This window comes from Triturus cristatus, chromosome 9 (genome assembly GCF_964204655.1).
Source record: "Triturus cristatus chromosome 9, aTriCri1.1, whole genome shotgun sequence".
NCBI classification, from domain to species: Eukaryota; Metazoa; Chordata; class Amphibia; order Caudata; family Salamandridae; genus Triturus; species Triturus cristatus.
Window position 1 is genome coordinate 391,339,553 of NC_140592.1, and position 20,460 is coordinate 391,360,012.

Below are 20,460 nucleotides of genomic sequence, written 5' to 3' on the forward strand. Positions count from 1 at the left end.
ACCACTTGCAGCAGACGCCCGCTATGCACCCCACAATCAGCCGCGACCCAGGTCCCCAGCCCGCCATACACCCTACACAGTACCCAGTCAGCCCCATCCACCTGCCAGCCACGTCCCACCTAGCCCCACCCACCCATCAACACACAGCCACTATGAAGCCCTCGTCCATCACCTATTCTCCCCCATCCGCACTTCTCGCCAACACAGCGCCACCACCAGAGCGCTCTAAAGCGACCCATATGCCAGGATTGAGCGCGTTTGCATGTAGTGTCTGCAGCTCGGCTTTCCGACTGAGGAAAGCTAAACTACAGGTACCAGAATACAAAGGGAAACAAGCATTGGCATAGCCAATAGGTCTCGCCTTTGGGACCTTATAAGTGTTTAGCCATGCAACAGTTGCATAACTATATACTTATAAGGTCCCAAAAGCGAGACCTATTGGCTATGCCATGCGGCCGCGAAAGTGAAAGTAAAATCGCGGTAAAGCGCGGCGCGCGCGCCGGGGCACATGCACTGTAGCTCTAGGCTGGCCTGGTAGCACTTTTTGGAGCCCTCTCAATAGGTCTCACCAGACCAGCGCATGCACTGGGTCAGGCGAGACCTAAAAAGTGGCTATGAACATTGACTGTTGTCCCCTTTCTGTCGCACCCGCAGACTCCGCCCCTCCCCCAACAGTCCCCAGCACCCCCTGGGCCCTATTGTCCCCCTGCTGCATTGAGAGCCACAGCCAGGGTCCCCGGCCAGAGGGGGCTGGTGGCACCTGGACAATACCCCTGATTGGCCTTTTCGGCTGCACAAAGGGGTTTATTTAACAAAGACGGAATGGGCTATCTGTCGACGGCTCATGTCCTTTTCAGGGGTCTGTTGGGATGTCTATTACTGACCCAGAGCGCATGTTAATGCGGCGCTAATGAGGTAAACACGCCGGGGGCGCGGGCCCTGAAGGCAGCGCGGCCCAGCTACAGGGAGAAGGGCAGGGCGTCGGGGGCGTGGCCCCTGATGGCACCTCGGCCCAGCAACGGGCACAAGGGCGTCGAGTCGTGGCACTCGTGTGAACTTCAGGGTCTTACAGGGGGTACCAATAAACCACTGACGTCACGGCTTGGAGATTTAGTTAAACTAAGATGTATACCAGGCATTCAACTACTGGGTCGTGATGGAAGTAAGTAGAAGTGACAAGTGATTCGATAGATCATCACAGATATGTTATCCATAGGTGCCCTTAAAGCTTTGGCCCTATATAATCCTGTCTCCATATGTTCATATGTCTAAAGCGTAGACCTGCGTAGATCGATTATCCTAATACCTGTACATCAAACCCTCTATGCCCCGTCTCTCAGCCCTGCATACCGCAGGATCAATATACTATACTCTGTTAGTCCGCTGTTTTTCATCCATCCATCCATCCATCCATCATTCACCAATACACATTGACTCACTCACTCATCAATCCATCCAACCCATCCATTCATTCAAAGTCTGCTAGATACCTAGCATCAATCATTCATTCATTCGTTCCTTTCGTTCATTTGTTCGTTCGTTCATTCATTCATTCATCCATCCATTGATTATTGGGTTGATCCACTCATCCATCCATATTCAACCACACACCCATGACCCATCCATCCATGTATTTGCAATCCATCCATCCAACCATGCCACCCCTTTCTCTTCTGGTTTTTCCCATCCCTACTTTTCTACCCTTCCAGCCCTGTCTGTCCAGTCCACCCATCCCTTCGTTCTGTCGAGAGCTATACATCTCTCTCGAAGTTGTTCAATCTCTTATCTGAAAAGCAACTGAAACGTCAATGTATCCTCTGTAACACTGCGCGTCTTACTAGAAACTGTCAGCTTCACGGGCCCATCCCGCCGAGGGCCCAGCCCGTGAGAGGCGCGTGCGCGGAGGTTCGCCCACAGCTGGTAAAACACGAGCTCTGGCAGGCGAGACAGCCCGCTCTAAGTGTAGGAGATGCGCGTGCACAGCAGAGAGCTCTAAAGAGAGCGTAAGCCAGGCCCAGGTGTCTTATTTCATTTATTTGCAGATCGGAGCGCTCTGCCCGGAAGGGGCGCAGGACGTGCTTAAGAGGAGGGCCCGAGCCTCTCGCGGCAAGCAGCGTCAGCAAGAGCGGGGTGCCCCGGTAGGAGCCCGGGGACCGCGGAGCAGCCACTACCGCAAGAAGGTGAAGGGTTCAAGCCTCAGTGTTTATGAGACGAGATCGTACGTGTGCAGGGCACAGATCGCCCTATTTCTGTGGAATGGATTCAGTCGCGATCCCTTTGGCGTGTGTGTGATTTGTATGTGGAGGAGGAGAGAGTGAGGATTACACACTTCAAACCTGATAACTATTTATTTGCAGTTTTAGGTGGGGCAACATCGACCTGAAGGTAGTGGAGTGCTTTACATGAGCACCAGTTACATCATACGAGGTCACATTTATTTTGTGGGCATGGGTAGATAAGCCAGATGTACGAAGCATTTTTTTGTTTAACCAAAGGCCCGAGCCCCTGAATCATGCCTTTTCTGATGAACAAAGCCCAAGTTGCGATTTGTTAGCTTGTTACTAAATCACAATATGAATTTTATGATTTGGTATTTGGAAGAGGCGTGTTGAGGGCGTCCGAATCGCAGTCTTAAGTACACATTTTTTGTGACTGAAACGTGGTCACAAAACATGCGCACTTTGCCACCAACTCAAAGTTGGTGATAACCCAGTCTCAAATGGGGAGGGGTCCCCATTAAAAATACATTAAAAACAAATATTTAAAAAATATATTTAAATTAAAAAAAGATAGTTAAAAAAATACTTAAATGTTTTTAAAAAAAATATATAAAAAATATGTATTTAAGAAAAGGCTGTGTTTCAAGGTACCACTGCCTACTCATAAAAAATTAAACTTTTCATTTTTTTCTTTTGAAACTCATCCTGCTTTCCTTTAAGGAAAATGGACTGCGTTCAAAAAAGAAAAAAAGATTGCTTTATGTAAAAGTAATCACAGACATGATGGTCTTCTGACCCCAGCAGGCCGCCATCCCTGTGATGGCCACCATCCCTGTTATGGCAGTGAATCATAGTGTGTCACAAACTGCGACCTACCTAATTAATATTCATGAAGTAGGCCTGTTTGAGACTCACTACAAATTGCTGAATATAACTCAACGAGTTTCACACATTAGGAACTGCGAATTCCTACCTGCAATCTGCAAAAAAACACAGTTAGGAAATCACTATTCCTAAACTTTGTACATCTAGCCCGAAGTGATGTGCCCAGAATCACTGGATGTTGTTTCCACCGAGACTCAAAGCTGGCTCCCCAGCTCCAATGTCTGTAGCTCTGGGCATCCCTCCTCGTCCTCTCGCCCATTCTTTCTTGGGTCTCTGGCCATGCAAGCCCCAATGCTTGCAAGGTCAGAGTGCAGATTAAAACGCACACTGTCTAATGTGCTGTATATTCTGTGAATATTTTCTCTACACCTGGTTATTCCTAACGCGCCTCTTTTTGGTGATAAATATTACCCTGTTTGCAGAACTCACATCTTCAGTGCATCACACAGGGACAAGACAACTACCACCGTGAATAAAGGCGGTTTGCAACCAGGTTTGCATAGGGTGCTCGAAATGGATGTCTGTGATGGTGAATTCTGGCATTTTTATTATTAAATATACTAATAAAATAATAATAGCGAAACTAATAATGTTAATAGAGTCAATGATACTAATAATAAAAACGCTACTATTTCTAATAATAATATAAATAAAGCTATGTCAAATCAAGCAATAAAATATATCATTCAAAATAGGTGGATTTAGACGACTAAATCATACGAAGGAATGTCTTTTTTGAAAATAAATGATTTAGAATGTATCTTCTAAAAAAACCCTGATAATGAGATTTAAATTAAGCAATATGAAGTTGAAAGTTCAAATGCTCACATACAAACCGGTGTGCTTGTTTCTGTGCAGATTCCTCACTTTACTGCTGTGGCAGTAAGATCGACAATCAAATTTTGTGGGAATTAGGTCATACAAATCAAGGGATATCGTTATAGGCCCTCGTCGGAGGCTTGGATCTATAACTCGGGTTCAGGGCCTTTAACAATTGGTAAAGCCCTCCGCAGTGGGTAATAAGGCTATATTAGAACAGTGGAACGTTGACGGTTCCATTGAAGATAATGAAGTGGCTCAGAGCTATTAATGGCTGGTATAAGCCTTCTGCTCCAACAGTCCAATGATTGTCTTTCAGTTTCTTCCTTTTTTTAATTTAGAGCACTCTACCCTTAGTGGGTGGAATACTCTAATAGCCTTATAGCCTTCTGGCTCGGCCTATATCTGTTGTTAAAGACCCTCAACCTTGTTATAGGCCCTTGCCTGTAGCTCAGCTCTGTAACTAGGGATCAGTGCCTATAACAAACATTAGCGGGCTATAGGACTATATTATTCGTCTTTTGAAAAAAGTGCAGTAAAACACGCAGAATTATTTGGTAGTATGTTCGTGTAACGCCTTCTCGAGCTTGTGCAGACACTGACAAGCAACTGGATATTCAATTTCCGTTTATCAGTAAATCTTGAGAACACCTGTCTGGCATGTCACATGCATGAGACAGTGTTCCATCACTCTCTGTGCACATGCATGGTTAAATATATATATAAATATACACACACACAAACAAATGGTGTTTGAGCCAAAAACATGACTCAGGATTTCAGTGAACTGCATGGGGTTTGTATGGTCTACTTAATTTCCAAATCCTGCTAGACAAGGCCTTCAGCTGTGAACAGGTGAGGTTGGTCGCAGGGTCTGGACTGCAGGTAGGCCCTCCATTCAACCGCCCACAGCTGGGCATCCATCATTGCACACAGCCACCTTGCACCCAACATACTGGCCTACCCCCGCCTACTACCCACTGGGCACAGCTGCTTCAAGCCGTCGGGCAGCCAACCCTAGCTGCTCATGGCCTTCAGTTGTGCACAACAGGGGTCAGGCGCAGGGCTTGGCCCAAGCCTATGTCCAACCTCCTGTGTACTGACATGCATCTGCTCTAGCACAGAAAGAGGAAATCTGGTGAAAATGGAATCACTGTCAAGAGAATAAAGTGTGAAATCAAGGTAGATCAACACATGGGTCCTATTCACGACCATTCTTGAACACATTATGGAATATATGAGTGAGGAAATTTGTCAATGAAAGAATCCAAAAGTCCTGCAATGCGAGTTATAGCCTCAACTGCGGACATTTTGCACACTAGCTGGAATAAGGCTAACAGAAGAGTAAATTATGGAATCACCATACTTGCAAATTAATTAACTGGATTTAGTCGACCCAGAAAGGGACCAAACGATAGCTGAAGTGCTTAGTAATCAATGAATGAACACGTTAATCCCATAGCCATCTCAAAATGAATGATTTTAATAATAATAAAAGTATCACGGAGACATTCTTGTGAACATAAAACATGGACGTGGTGCTTGTTGCATGGCTGTAAAATGACAATTTTATGATTCATGATGATAACGGCACCCACTTTCAAAATCGATAGATACGTACTAACATAGAATTTAAAGTACAAATACTATTGGAATGAAAAATGTAAGGCAACTACAACATTCAGGAGAACACGGCGAAGCATGAAGACATATGTTATCACAGGTGTGGTGAACAAAAGAACATATCAAACAGCAGACTTTAAATGGGCAGTGAACAAGACCGGAAGTGGTCCAAACATGTAAATCTTGATGATAAACGTTCAGTAAATCAATTGAATTTCTGAAGAGTGTGTCCTGAGCCCCTGTGTGTGTGTGTATCTACACGCACACACACACATATATACATATACACTCATATTTATTTGTTTAATTATGTCATAATTTAATTATTATTAAACCACAAGGCTGAAGTCCTACTTGTCTGTAAATAACCCCAGAACCCTTCAATGGCAATATAGGACCATAATGTACATGTTGCCAGTTATGTATTGTTCCTATAAGATATTTATTTTGGGGGCAGTTAGCTTGAAAACAAGGTTATCTTCGAAGTGTAGCTAACAAAGGGTACTCACTGGAATAAGAATGTTCAGACAGTTTACTTTTCTTGAAGGAATTCTTAATAAAACAGTGGGTAATGATGAGGGTCCGTAGATTCAAGTGAATCTTTGCAGCATTTACCACATAATTATGGATTTACTGCATGTTCCATATAGTTTACCACATAAATTGCAAATGTCACACGTGTTGTTCCTAGCTAAAATGGATGACAATACTGCCAGAGAATGTGCCCCATAATCTGCATGTTTTGCCGCATAATTTAGATAATCTTATGTCATATCTTTTGTCCATCTTTCTGACAATCCTCGCAGTTGTGATGTGGTAAAACACTGTAGGGTCATGTGGAGACTGTCATTATGGTGATGGATCCTTATTTCACAGGGAGGCGTGCAATGTTGCCCATATTTCACAGCTCCCTGGTATTGTCCACATTTCAGGGTTCGTAGTAAGGAAGGCGGGCGATTGGGGGCATCAAAGCACCTGGGGCATGAAAGGCTCTGATGCCAAGCGTGTCCAATCACAACTTCTGAAGGTGCCCCGGAGCTGCCAGACCGTCTTCACAGCTCGTTTACAGCCTCTCGGAGGCCAAAGGCACAGCCTACGTCCGCCCATTCGGGCTGGTGTGACCTGGAAATCGACATCGGCAAAAGGGACTTCCTCTTAGCGCCTAGAATCAGCATGCCTGAGTCTGGCACATTGGTACAGCAGAGAGGGGGCGACACCTCGACACAAGGGTAGAGGAGAGGTCACTGGGCCCTCTAGTGCTCTAGTCTGAGACCCCGGAGCAGGGACAGAAGGCAAGAGAGACGGCAAGCGCGAGAAGGCGTCCAGTGAGAGAACTCTGACATGGACGATAAGTGATGATGAGGCACGCACACGTATTGGCGCGCGCACGCACATACGCACGGCGCGAGCACACACAGAATGCACAGGGTAAACGCAAGCTCGCATAGTACTCACATACACCCGTACAACACGCACACACACTTACACACAGATACACTGCACACAAAGGGGCTTATTTACAAGCCCCTTGCGCCGCATGTGCGTTACTTTTAATTGGGGAAAAAGTTACCTACCGGCCGCGCAAGGGGCTTGTAAATAAGACCCAGTGTTTGTCATTTGAATCTGCATTTACAGTTCCCTTTTAGTCGTCTTAATTGTATTACTAAGACTATGGTTTTACATCTATCAAAGGGCGGCGACCCATGAGTCAACGTTACAAATGAGAGGAGTTTTTGGGTTAAACAAAACCAATGGAAATATTTTGCATTCCCTTGTTTTCAATTAATGGCTGCAGTCCTGCTGAAATTGTTATTATTTTTTTAAGTTGCATTAGGTAATTTGTTGAATAAACTGCCCGAAGCGATAAAAGTGGGCGTGGTGTAAAGCACCGAAATGAACTGTATTTTCAATAAATAAAAAATACATGTAAATTTCACAATCCAGTCAATTCACGCTATTTTACCTTTCCTTGCCCAGAGACGTATTCGACTCTGCAAGATGCTACACAAGGTGCGAATAAACAAATGGAAGCGTGCTCCATTCGATTTTTTTTAAAATGATCATCTTTATGTGGACTAAAACGAAACCGTACCAAAAAAAAAAAGTACAACAGTTTTTCCACGGTTGGTTTCATTCTGTAACGTAAAAGTATAACGCGTTTGTTTCCCAAGTGACACAATACCATATATTTTCTGTTAACAAATACTTAAATAGGCAAAACAAACACCGCACATTTGTATGTATTTATTTATGGCGATTTGTGGTGCTTCACCGTTTTAGAAGCCTACGCACATACCCATTCAAAGGAGTATTGCTGAGACTGCTGCCTCCCGTAGTACCATTGTTTTGCATTTTCAAGGTGACCTGTCCAGAACCACTTTCACGTTTGTTTGTTTTTGTGTAGTATTATATGACACAAACTCGGCCCGGATGCATTGGAGCGCTTTACATGAGCACAAGTTACATTACACTTTTTAGGCGCATGGAGATTACGTGATTTGCCTAGAATCACAGGCTGGTCAGCCGACGCCGGGACTCGAACCTGTTCCATAATCGTCAGCTCTGGGCTTAACACCACGTGCGCTTCCCCAAACTTGCCCCTCGGCACACACCTACCCCACGAGAGATATGCCCGCATAGATCCGATTACACATTAGCCCCGCGGTTCCTTGAGGTGTGTATTGCACCCCCCCCCCCCCCCCCCCCCAGTAGTCTCTGATAACGCTGGATCTCAAAGCGGAGGAGCGGGCACCGCAGCAGGTCCCTGAGCGCGTTTTGTTTCCATTAAACTCTCTCAATATTTACATTTTACTTACACGATTTTTTCTACGAGTCTTAGGGCTTATAAAACCAATCGCACACAGGGCTGCCTTTCTGACAGTCACGCAGAAGAAATGTGTGCACGGACGGATAGGATTATTTGACTCCGGTGACGTTTCCTGTAGAATTTAAATACGTTAACCATATATAAATATTTCTCAGTATAAAGATGTGCAAGGGTGTCTGGAATCTGCCTCTCAATATTTTAGAATCTGCATGTTTATGGGGATCACGAAATTTGCTTCTATATTTTTCCGGAATTCGGCTCTGTGGATTCCAGAATCTTCGTCTACATATTTCAGATTTTGTGTCCGGGCTCCAAATTTGAGACCCCTTGTAGGGATTTCTGAATCTGCAACTGTGTGTCTGATCTTGAAATTTCAAAACCTGCTCCTAGATTTTCCGGAATCTCTCTATATGTAAGGATGCTGGGATTTCAGAATCTGCATTTGTGAGTCTGCGGTTTCAGAGTCTAGGCTTAAAAACGTCAGAATCTGTCTGTGAGTAGATGGGTCTGGAGATTTCAAAGTCTGCCTCAAGATATTGAAGACTTTCTGTGTCTGCTTCTGGGGAGTGCAGACTCTATATTTAGATATTCAGACTCCTTCCTATGTCTGGTTCTGGAGTACGTTGAATCTGCGTGTGGGTATTTCAGAATACGTGTCTGTGTGCCTGGTTTGGAATTTTCAGAATGCACATCTCTGTGGGTGGGGACATTTCGGCATCTGCATCTAGATATTTCAAACCGGTTTATTTAAGAGTTTAGAATCTAAGACTGGATCTTTTAGAGTTTTCATATCTTTATCCAGTCATGTCATGTCATGTCGATTTCTCATTTCCACGCATGTCTGCTTCCAGAGCGGTCATGTGTGTATTTGTGCCTGAAGCCTAAATCTCAAAATTTCCTAATTTGTGTTTGGAGGTGTCCAGTCTGTACCTGCGCACCTGTGTCTACAAACTTCAGACTATGTGCCCGAGGCGATAGCAATCCGGGTGCGTAAAGTTTACAATCTATCGGTAGAGATTTCAGGAGTTGTGTTTTTGGCAAGAGATTTCAGGATGAGTCTCGCGAGATTTTATGGACTGTCTCTGGAAAATTTGCAGTATGGCATTTTAGATGAGTATTGGGATGTCTCAAAATATGTGTCTAGGGATATTACGCGCGCTGTCTAGATATTTTGAAATCTTTTTTTTTTTCGCAGAATGTGGAACAGGAGATTTCAGATTTCCTCTACTGAGATTCTACAATGTGTCTGGAGATTTTACATCCTGCGTATGGCTACATCTGAATACATTGTTAGAAATGCGTTTTTCGAAATTTTACAAACTGTATTAACATACTTTACATTCTCCGTATTTCTGAAAATATCTCCGGAGATTTCAAAATCTATCTATCGATTTTACAACCGGTTTCTCTCAGTTTGCATTCCTGCCCGTAGATTTCCGAATCTATGCATTTTTTGCACTCCTGTTCCAGACCAGGAGTTTTGGGGACCCATGCACGTGTATCTGAAAGTTCAGAATCTGTCTGCGTGGATTTTAAAGTCGTCAGCTGATTTCAGAACTACGATCTGAAGCAACAACCACTGGTTCAGCAGGTGCAGTGGCACCGGCGGAGAGAGCCTTGCAGGGCCCATTAAAACATGAGAGTTGCTTTGTCTTACTACCCTAACAAATGGCAAAGGAGGCCGTTTTCCTTGCTTGCACCGGGGCCCCTGGCCTCCTTGCTATGCTACAGATAGGGCGTCACAGCCGGAGCTGCCGACTTTGGAACGAGTCTTGGCGTCCGATCAACAACCTGTGATTCTGGGCAAATTGGTCTCCAAAGGACTCGAAGAAGAAGGATCCACACGTGAAGGTAAATTTGTTTAATGTAACTAGTGCTCACCTATAGCTCTCCAATACCTTCGGTCGAGTTCGTGGTGTATATATAACTGCAGAAAAAGTCTGTCTGCCCACCTGTTTGGACACTGCGTAATGAATTCGCCACCTCAGATCGCTCGAGGTGCCTGTTACCTCGTCTCCCAGGAATATTAGTCCCCTTTTTGTACTCCCAAGAATATTCGTCCCCTTTTTGTACTCCGGAATAAACAGTTGCTGTAGTGCCAGGGCCAATAAACACGCCCGTCACAAAACGTTGGACGCGACAAGGTGAAACCGTCGTCGGCATTTTTTTAAACGGTTAAATACAGAAGGGGGACGCGCGTGGCTCTCCCCAGCCTGCTCAGTCATTAAACAGGCAGCATATGGAAGTCTCCTGCCTACTGGAACAGGTGGCATTGCACCAGTAAGCCCCCCCCCCCCCCCTTCACCCCACCCTTAAACGGGCGATGTTATCACTGGCTTGTAATCAAGTGGAATGGATTGGATTGTGTGTTCAGACTCCAGGGCTAATGGCCACAATAGACCTCCTCAGAGCCAATTACAGCCATTGTTTCCCCCTCAGTGGACACATTCTCTTCCGGGCCGCGCTGCTCTCCTATGCCAGACAGCCACATGGGCATCGAAAGGCGCATTTCTACACCCGCCCATTCGCTTAACTTCACAGGCTGAAGAAAAGCGTGTCTGCGAGAGCCCGCGGCAGTGGTCCATTATGACGACGTAGAACGTCTGCCACTATGAAAATGTGGCACACACTGTCCAGTTCGAGCATTTCTCAATTGTTTAGCACATTAAAGAAAAACAAGAAAATAAATAATGTATATTCATTTGGACAGATTCCAGTATACGACATATTCAGGAATGTTTTAATAGGTATTTAGTACAGAGCCTGTCTAGTCGTAATGAAGGCATTACACAGAATACAATAGGAAAACTATAATTTCTTTACATAACTTTCGGGTCGTTTTAAGCGCTCTCGGTTTTTGGGTATGTGTAGAAAATGTGCGGCATAAAAGCTAACATATACATTTCTCAAGGTCACACGATGAGGCGCTGAGAAACGGCTAATAAAGTCCTTGGGTGCGTATCCTAACGAGAGCATACCGATGTGTCTTCCACAGGCAAAATCCGTGTATTTGAAATTTACTCTACTTCCAGCGGGGTGTGCCCCAAGCCTCATTGAATTAAGCACCCGCTGCTGACAGTAGGGTGCACATGTCGGCCGCTAATTCTAATCTTAGCAGGGCCAAGTGAGCGTTTCATTTCTCTAAGATCGAAGGCTTGGCACTACTATAGCCTACTATTATTGATATGTGTTATGGACGACACTAGCAAACACAGCTCAGGAATTAAGAGGCTAGTAAAAGCTTCTTTTACCATATATTTTTGTTTTGTTGAATTCAGTTTATAAAGGGTCAGTCCTGCCAAATGTCCCTTTAAAGCGCCGTTCTTCACGTAGAAAAAAATCAAGGTGGACTTTAGTTTTAGTTCTCCTGGGGCGATCGGGTGGCGTTGCAGCTGTCCTAGGCCCTGGTGCAGCAGGAAAGAAAACGGGCCACCTGGCCACTGTTTGAACTGTGAAATACAGCAACAATATGGGTTCAGTGGCCCCCGGTGCAACTGCGCCTGCTGCACCATTGGAAGCTACGCCCCTCTCAGCTGAACTGATGCTGGTGCTTTTTAAAGTTTCTCTGACGCACAGTCAGAGAAACCCTAAAAAGCACCAGCATTAGTTCAGCAATAAAATTGTGGTGTTTAAAGGGTGTCTCTGTTTTCGGACAAAGCACTGAACGGGAGCGCCAGGCTGCAGGAGTTTAAATCCCAGCTGAATGCCTGACCACCAGGCTGCAGGAGTTTAAAGCCCATATGAATGCCTGGCCGCCAGGCTGCAGGAGTTTAAAGCCCAGCTGAATGCCTGACCGCCAGGCGGCAGGAGTTTAAAGCCCATCTGAACACCTGACCGCCAAGCTGCAGGAGTTTAAAGCCCAGGCCAGCTGAATGCCTGGCCGGTAGGCTGCAGGAGTTTAAAGCTCAGCTGAATGCCTGGCCGGTAGGCTGCAGGAGTTTAAAGCCCATCTGAACACCTGACCGCCAAGCTGCAGGAGTTTAAAGCCCAGGCCAGTTGAATGCCTGACCGCCAGGCGGCAGGAGTTTAAAGCCCATCTGAACACCTGACCGCCAAGCTGCAGGAGTTTAAAGCCCAGGCCAGCTGAATGCCTGGCCGGTAGGCTGCAGGAGTTTAAAGCCCAGCTGAATGCCTGGCCGGTAGGCTGCAGGAGTTTAAAGCCCAACTGAATGCCTGAGCGCCAGGCTGCAGGAGTATAAAGCCCAGCTGAATGCCTGCTTCAGTGACAGTCCAGGCCCAAGGCGGCGAGTTGAAGGGATCCAATTAACTCTGACACCTCAGACAGCGGATCTGCAGGGCCCCGAGGCGGTGTTGCGTTCTGAGGCCAGGAGCGTCCACGAGGGCCCCGTGATGCTGCACCTTAAAAGGGAAACACGCCTTTGCTTATGTCATGCCCTTTTTAATCCCCCTGTTTGCGACCGTATACTATCCCAGGGGGTCTCATGCGGCTTCCTGCACGTCTTCGTGTTTCTCTGAACACCCCCACGCCCACCTGTGTGTAATGGGGTCATTTTTTACAGACACCTGTGGATTCAAGTTACCCAGGATCGTCTTGATGTCCTAGCCAAGAAAATGGCTTCCTTGCATAGGTTCCTTTCTGATAGTCTGTTTCCGTATCTGTCCTTCTGTGTTAACATGGAGGTTTTATGTCCACATCTGTCCGAAGCCTTCCATTTTGGGACTATGTGTCCTGTCTATGGGGCACATTTGTGAAAGTTTTGTTTTGCCCTTGCCCCATGCAAGGGGGCGCAAGGGAGGCGCAAACCCTAAGTTGGATTTATCAAGCCATGTAAGTCCATCTTGCATGGCCCTCGATGGCTTGATAAATCCAGAGTAACGCAACGCAGCACAAATCGCTGCGCTGAGTTACTCCGCCCCAGAGGGCATTCCATGGGTGGAGTGAGGATGTTCCCACACATCCACCTCTGGGTTTTGGCACATTCTCTGATTTACCAACACTTGTAAACCTGGGAATGCGTCAAAAAGATACATCTCCCCAGGGGAGACGTAACCAGGAGAAATATGTTTATTTCGCCTAGTTTTTTCCCTCTTTCTATAAGTTCTGTATTTTACAGCACACATAGAAAGAGAAGAATGCCTCAGGGGATTGATTTTGTGCAGGAAGGTGTCCTTTCCTGCACAAAAACAATCCTGCTTACAACGCGGGCACCCTTGCACCATGGGGAAAGGGTGTCTGCATTGACGCAAGGCAGCCAAAATGGCACCAGCACAAGGAAACGAAAGGAATGCGTCGTATTATGTTAAATACAGCACATTTCAGCTCTTTCATGCAGCGCAGCAAGGTGGCTTGCTGTGCTGAGCTGCATGAAAGTTACATAAATATGGTCCTTTGTCCATATCATGCCTTCTGTTTCCATATAGCACTCTATTTCCAGATGCCGTTTTCTGTCCGTATCTGTCCTCTGTGCCGGTATCTCGCTCATATATCCACATCTTTCTTACATCTCATATCTGCCCTTCTATGTCCATACGTAACCTTTTATGTCCATATCTCCCTTGTATGCCCAACGTCTATGTTTTCCATTAAATAGCAATCTGTGTCCTTTGTAATTGTATTTATATAGCACTTACTACTCCTGACGAGAAATTGGAGCAATTTTCAGCAGGTAGCACGTTGCTCCTGAACCCAAGATTAGTGGTGATTAGTACAGGGAAACATAAGTTGTTAATTTGAGTGGTGGACATGTGAGTCTGCTAGTTTGATTGAATAGGATACTGGAGGGATAGATGAGGGAAGTGGCTAGAAATGGTTATGAGGGAGATCATAGTAGCAAAATGAGGTTTGGAGTGAGCCTAGGAGGGATAGAGGAGGGAAGAGTCTAATAAGTGTTATATTGAAGATCATAGTAGAAAAATGAGATTTGGGGTGAGTCAAGGAGGGATAGAGGAGGGAAGAGTCTAGAAAAGGTTATTTGGGAGATCATAGTAGTAAAATGAGGTTGGGATGAGTTAGAGAATGGAAGTAGAGGATATTTTGAGAGAGGTAGAGGATGAGACAAAGAATAGTCCATTGGAGAGAGTTGACGTTTTTTTTTTCTTCTACAGTGGGAGTAATGTAATAAATATATAGGGGTACATAACTACATAGAAAGGGTATACATGTATAAGAAAAATAATATATCGATATATAAAGTTGTATTGTGTAACGTCCCATTTGTGTGCATGTGGCTAGATAGTTAGAACCTCAAACTTTAAAGTGTTGCTGTCTGTAAAGCTAATTTATTTGTGTATTTTTATACTTTTTTGGTATTTATTTTAGTTTTATATTTTCCGTAATATTTCAGTTGCGAAGCACTTATAGATACAATTGTTATGATCATATTTACATATTGTGATAGATAAAATAAAACAGAGACACAGAAGCATGCAATCAAATAACATCTATGAAAACTTTGCAGTGACATATACATGTTAAGCATAACCTAATATATCTATATATATATTTTAAGAATAAGTAATATATACATTTGTAAAGCAGACCTAAAGAATATCTATATATTTTAAAACATAGGAAGTATATATATATATATATATTTGTACAAAGAAATGCACATATCTGAATATATACATGTAATCAAATTATAAATGTTTATATACACAGGCACATGCTGCACATTTGTTTTTGACTATGGTGGTTATGTAGGAAAGAGCCAACTCTTGAATAGTCTTCTGAAGACAAGATAGTTATCCGTGGATCTTATATTTGGGGGTAATGAATTCCATAGTTTGGCTACTTGAATAGAGAAAGATGTACCATCCATGATTTGTTTCTTGTTTTCTGGGGTTTTGAGTAGGGGTGGGCGGAATTTGCGAAATTCACTTTCGCAAATTATCGCGAAAATGTTAAAAATCTCCGCAAACACGCGGAAATATCGTGAAGATGCGGAAGTTTTTTTACCGCCCGTTCGCGGTATTTTCTGCATGGTCGCGGCTCGCCAACTTACCCATGTGGTTGCTCGCGGGCGCGGCCTTCTTGTTTTCACTTGTCTCGCGGTGCATGATCGCGAGAAGAAAGAAGAGATCGCGCGACGAATGACGTCACTGCGGGCGCGAACTGTCGCGAGACAGCGCAAATGGCTACCAACAATCCAACATCTCATGGAGAACGCGACCGGATCGGGAAAACTTGTCGGCGAACGCGGGGATTCAGGTAAGGCGATCGCGCGCACGCAAGAATGTATTATTGTACAGCGCGAGCAAGCAAAAAATTTCCGGTAAAATGCGGATTGCGGAAATTTTAACATTTTCGCGCTCTCCGCGGAACGCGAAAATGTCAAATTATCGCAATTTCCGCTACCGAAACGGAATTTTAGCCCAGGCCTAGTTTTGAGGCATGGTGCCAATCTGGAGAGCAGGTTCCTTTCCTGTATGTATTTGGTGATTTTATTCCAGATGAAAAGCGGTTCTGTTCCATGTATTGCTCTGTGGGTGATACAAAGCAGCTAGAACGTGGGCCTTCTGGCATCCAGTAACCAATGTAGGGTCCTCAAGGCAGGGGAGATGTTGGCTTGTGGTTTACATGTAGGAGTAGTCTGGCAGCAGAATTCTGAATTTGTTGTAGTCTTTTCATAGTTGATAAACATGATCCATGGTAGAAGTCATTGGAGTAATCAAGTTTAGAGAGTACAAGAGAGATAGTAGCCTGGTGAAATGAGTTGCAGAATTTTCTTAGCAATGAAGCTTGATCTTGCTAATTTGCCCACTTGGGCATTTATCGATAACTTGGAGTCCATGGTAATTCCAAGGTTTCTTACTTCCTTACATACTTTAGAAGGTGGTCCCAGATCGTAAGGCCAGGTGCAAAATGGCTCAAAGTTTTATCCAATCGCCATATGTGAGTATTTCCGTTTTGGAAGCATTCAATTTGAGATGGCTCCATGTCTTCCACTGATCCACGGCTCTGAGGCAACTGAAGATTTTTGAGTTTCCAAAGACTTTGGAGCTGTTCAGTTTAAGTAGTATTGGTGTGTCATTTGCATAGTTACAGCATGTGAGCTGAAATTCAATTGATGACAGCGGGTAATAACTTAATGTAGATGTTGAAAAGCATGGGTGAGATGATAGAGCCTTGAGGGACCCCTGCTTTTGTGAAGTATGGTTTGGATAAGAAACGAGGAGTATAGATGACATTTGTTCTGTTTTGAAGATAGGATGCGATCCACTTGAGAGCAGTCACTTCTTTGTCGGCTTCGTAGAATCTTTGGATTAGAGTGTCCCATGGTCAACTGTGTCGAAGGCAGATGAGAGGTCAAAGAGAATTAGTGCAGCAACGCTGTTCCTCTCTACTGTGTTTTTAAGGTCATCCCAGATGGTGATTTTGGCAGATTCTGTGCCTCTTCCTGGACGGAATCCTGTTTGGAAGTCGGAAAGTATGGAGTTCTCTTTAATGAATTGTGACATCTGGGCGAATGCTGCTCTTTCTATCAGTTTGGGTGTATGTAAGCCTTTTTTAGGTCTTCTGGAAAGATTACTGTAATTAAAGAATTATTGATGATTCTTCTTACTGGTGTGGCAGCAGATGTAGTTAAAAGAATGTTCTTGAAGATTTGTGGAGGACGAGGGTCAGAGTGGTAGGCGGCTAGCCGGCATGCTTTGACAAAATCCATAAATTCGCTTTGTGATAGTTGTTGTGGTCAAATTTCTTGTGTTCAGTAACGGAGTGGGCGCAGCATTTAGAGCTGCTCTGAGCAGGCCTACTTGTGCTTTGGGCATGCCTGAGAAGAGTGAGTTCCCATAGTCTAGTCTGGAGAGAACCAGCACCTGAACAACTGACTTCAGACCCTCTTCTGAAATGAGCTGCCTAATCCGCCAAAGCAGCATTAGTTAAAACCCGGCTCTCTTATCCATGGCCGCAATTTGACTCTGGAGTAAGGTCCGACTGTGACAGAAAATAGGTATGATCACCAAAATAAACCAACATTAATGAATTAAATAGATGTAAAAGTGGGCCATGTTTTCAAACTGGGGAAGTTTGGAACTTGTAAAGACCTGCTGTAAAAGTATTTTGCAAGGTATGGAAGGCTTCAAAGATTTGAATATGTTGCAGGCAATGTTTGTTTTAACATCAGTGAAACCAACAGTAAAACAGTGTCTCAGCAGACCATAAACAGCCAACAATAGGCCAAAAACTGGCCAATACACTGACCTGTCAGACCAGCCCATCGGGTACTATTTGATTTTCTTATTGGCCAGTCCAGCTCTGCTCTTGAGGTTGAGCCAATTGTAGAGGATGAACCTCAGCAACTTGGCGTTCTGAATAGTGGGGGTTTTACATTTCAGTGCAAAGTGGGATTTTATCCATTCTTGTATAAATAGGGTGGATTTCTTCATAAAAAAGAATTCTGTTTTCGCAAGATTAAGTTTAAGGTGGCGAGTTGACATCCATGGTTGAATTCTTGCCAAGGTGTTGGGCAGAAGGGTAATGCTGTTCGGAAAAGAGATGTTGTAGTAGACCTGGGTATGGTCAGCATAGAGGTGCAAGAAGATCCCAGAGTTTCTAAGGGATTCACAAAGTGGCTGAAGATAGAGGTTAAATGGGGTTTGTCAGAGGATCAAACCTTGAGGAATCCCTTGTTGCAGGCGAATTTGGTTATATCACAGGTCCCAATTTTCACCACTTGTAAATGGTTAGTCGGATAGGAGGTAAACCAGTAAATAACAACCCCTTTGATGCCAATTAAATTCCTCATGATGCTGATCAAAGCATTAATGTTTAATGTTGAGGTCCCTGATATTACAACAAACATCGCCTGCAATTAGTACAAATGCATGCAGTCTCCCATATCTTGCAAAACACCAATACAGCGTGTCTTTACAAGCTCAACACTGTCCCGATTTGTAAATGTGGGCCTCTTTTTATTGTCAGGCTTGACAGCGCAACTGCAGCCAGGCAAATATGTGAGACTCTCTAGGAGAGAAGCGCTGGCTTCGCCCATGTGTTGGGTACCAGGAATACATGATTTGATTGGGCAGAAATTGTGTACTTCCACAAAAAAGTGCGTGTTCACCATACAGCTGTGATCGTTTTTGTTTATTTAATGAGCTGCCTAAACTAGAATTTCAGGGGCACACTCATGACATTGTATAGCTAATAACGTGTTTTAGATAACTAGATGTATGGTACTTTTCTCTGGCCACAGCATAGATTGGAAGAAGGCAGTAATTAGCTTACCTACATGGATTTTTAGGTCTGATCTTGTAACCTACAAAATATTATTCTACAATGCGTCTCTTCCTCACAAATACATATCCACTCCTATGCTATTTACTTGTAAAGCTTCACATTGCCATACATTTATTTAAATCCAGACCTATTGGCATTGCCAGTGCTTGTTTAGTTATCTGATTCACTCGTGGGACCACTCTTATTTTGGTATTCCGGGCTATTTCCTGTCCCAGCCAGACCCTGGTTTTACGTGCAACGCTACGCACCATTTTGGTGACGTGTGTTCCTGTCATAGGACTCGTACCCCCCAGGATGGCACCCGGCCCAGCCCTCCTCCAAACCCACGAAACAATGCTTAACAACCAGCTGTGGGTTAAAAAGGCCATGTTTATTACAAATCTTCACACAAACATGACAATATATAAATCAAACAATTTGATATGATCTGTATTTATCAAATTCAAAACGTTAATCACCATTTTAATTTAAAGTTCTCCCTAGCTTCATGCTCCATCCGCAAGTCGGGGAGAACTCAATTTACCTACACGAAGAACGTTGTCTATTGCTCCAGCACTAAGGGGCCTTCTGGCTCGCGTCCCCCAACCAACTGAGAACCACGCAAGGCGCAACCCACCTGCGTCCTTGAAGGGTGAGCCCCTGTCCTCTGGTCTAGATCCGCCACCTGAGGGGCCCACCCCTCCACCACCAGGCTGCTCATCGGGCGTTCGTAGGGAGTAACCAGGGGCGGAAGCCCCATGCCCTATTTTAAAACTGGCACCCTTGCCCCCAGCCGGTGTCCCGTTCTCTCTGGGGTGAGCTTACCATCTCTCCGCCTCAGTGCTGGCCTAAAGAGTATGCAGGAGGACTCCCCTTAACAATGTAAAGGCAATTTCTGTGGCCTCTTTACCGCCGCTCTCTAATCTAAATCCAACACCTCACCAAACTCTATCCTTGGGGACGGGTGGGTGGGAGATTGAAGGAGCCCCCTGCATTCCGAGGCCGGCGCAGGAAAGAAAGAGAGGGCGAGGACCCGGGCCAGCTGCCCTAAATAGGCCTTCGCCCCCTCCCCTGAGGTGCCGGCTCCGGCCGGAAGTGACGTCGCGCTGACCCGGAAGTAGTTGAGGCTGCCGTCCTGTTTACTTCTTCGATGAGGGCATGCCTGGGCGCCCGGGGGGCCGAGTCCTAAGTGCGCGCTTCATTATATTCGCGCTTGTCATAGGACTCGTACCCCCCAGGATGGCACCCGGCCCAGCCCTCCTCCAAACCCACGAAACAATGCTTAACAACCAGCTGTGGGTTAAAAAGGCCATGTTTATTACAAATCTTCACACAAACATGACAATATATAAATCAAACAATTTGATATGATCTGTATTTATCAAATTCAAAACGTTAATCACCATTTTAATTTAAAGTTCTCCCTAGCTTCATGCTCCATCCGCAAGTCGGGGAGAACTCAATTTACCTACACGAAGAACGTTGTCTATTGCTCCAGCACTAAGGGGCCTTCTGGCTCGCGTCCCCCAACCAACTGAGAACCACGCAAGGCGCAACCCACCTGCGTCCTTGAAGGGTGAGCCCCTGTCCTCTGGTCTAGATCCGCCACCTGAGGGGCCCACCCCTCCACCACCAGGCTGCTCATCGGGCGTTCGTAGGGAGTAACCAGGGGCGGAAGCCCCATGCCCTATTTTAAAACTGGCACCCTTGCCCCCAGCCGGTGTCCCGTTCTCTCTGGGGTGAGCTTACCATCTCTCCGCCTCAGTGCTGGCCTAAAGAGTATGCAGGAGGACTCCCCTTAACAATGTAAAGGCAATTTCTGTGGCCTCTTTACCGCCACAAGGGGGACCAGGGCAGACCGCCCTTCGCCCTCCCCACCCCACAGCAACCTCATCAACCTCAGG

General features: G+C 45.2%; 1 protein-coding gene across 3 annotated transcripts in view; it reads right to left on the reverse strand.

Moving 5' to 3' along the window:
• Positions 1–20,460, reverse strand: part of LOC146798016 (homeobox protein otx5) — a 64,758-nt gene that overhangs the window by 22,917 nt on the left and 21,381 nt on the right. The window lies entirely within an intron of this gene.